General features: G+C 46.6%; 1 pseudogene; it reads right to left on the bottom strand.

The window, feature by feature from the left end:
- Positions 1-281: 281 nt before the first annotated feature.
- LOC126237821 (5S ribosomal RNA) lies at positions 282-399 on the bottom strand (annotated as a pseudogene).
- Between the last annotated feature and the right edge of the window lie 666 nt (positions 400-1,065).

Raw genomic sequence — 1,065 nt, 5'->3', positions numbered from 1 at the left:
TGACAGAAAGTAAGTTTTTTGTTACTTAACGGTCTGCAATTCCAGGACCGTACATCAAAGTAAAGTAAACTAAACTCCGTCTGGACAGGCCACGAAGGCCCAACCTAACCGACCGGTCGCCGTGTCATCCTCAGTCCACAGCCATCACTCGATGCGGGTATGGAGGGGCATGTGGTCAGCACACAGCTCCACAGCCGTACGTCAGTTTTCGATGCTGCAGCCGCTACTGCTCAATCAAGTAGCTCCTCAGTTTGCCGCAGAAGGGCTGAGTGCACCCCGAACGCCAACAGCGCTCGGAAAACTGGATGGTCACCCATCCAACTGCTAGCCCAACCCGACAGCGATTAACTTCGGTGATCTGACGGGAACCGGAGTTACCACTGCGGCAAGGCCATTGGCACCGTATATTAACCCATCCTCTAATTCTAACTGTCCCTGGACGGCAATTCCCTCGTTCTCCTTGGTGACAAAAGGCGATCTGGCTGAGTTGGATATGCTGCGTTCGGTAGCCTGCACACGTTGTTCGTCAGCTTTTTCGGCAAATTTGTTTGCATGCATACTGTGAATATAAATCATTTTCTGAACGTGCGTCACGGCACGACAAGTTTTCCACCTGAGCGAGAGCGTCTCACGGCGGCCGTGACACTCCTTCGAATAATGGACTGTAGAAACTTCTAGGACGCAAGGATTAAAATACCTTTCCGTTTCAACTTTCTACACATACATCTTTAAAAAATGCAATAGTAATCGAATTTTCGACTATTTTGAATTACAACCTGGCCTAAAATCCGGTGACGCACGTTGTGATGACCACCTGTTGCACCGTGGTCCATATGTGTATAAATGTATCTAAATCTGAAGCGGGATTTCATTAATTTTTATATTTTTCAGTTTAATGACTTATGGTTTGTACCAGTTCATTGTGATGACCTACCTCTCTGTGCAGTCTGCAGTAATTTCAGCAGATGCAGCAGTATGGCAGATTCTCTCTTGAGAAATCTATATTTCCAAGTATCATCCAGGGTTTCATTCGGTATTTGTTTTCCTTCTGCATCGACATGTTTC

Source organism: Schistocerca nitens, chromosome 2 (genome assembly GCF_023898315.1).
Source record: "Schistocerca nitens isolate TAMUIC-IGC-003100 chromosome 2, iqSchNite1.1, whole genome shotgun sequence".
Classification (NCBI taxonomy): Eukaryota; Metazoa; Arthropoda; class Insecta; order Orthoptera; family Acrididae; genus Schistocerca; species Schistocerca nitens.
This window is presented reverse-complemented; position numbering and strand designations above follow the sequence as displayed.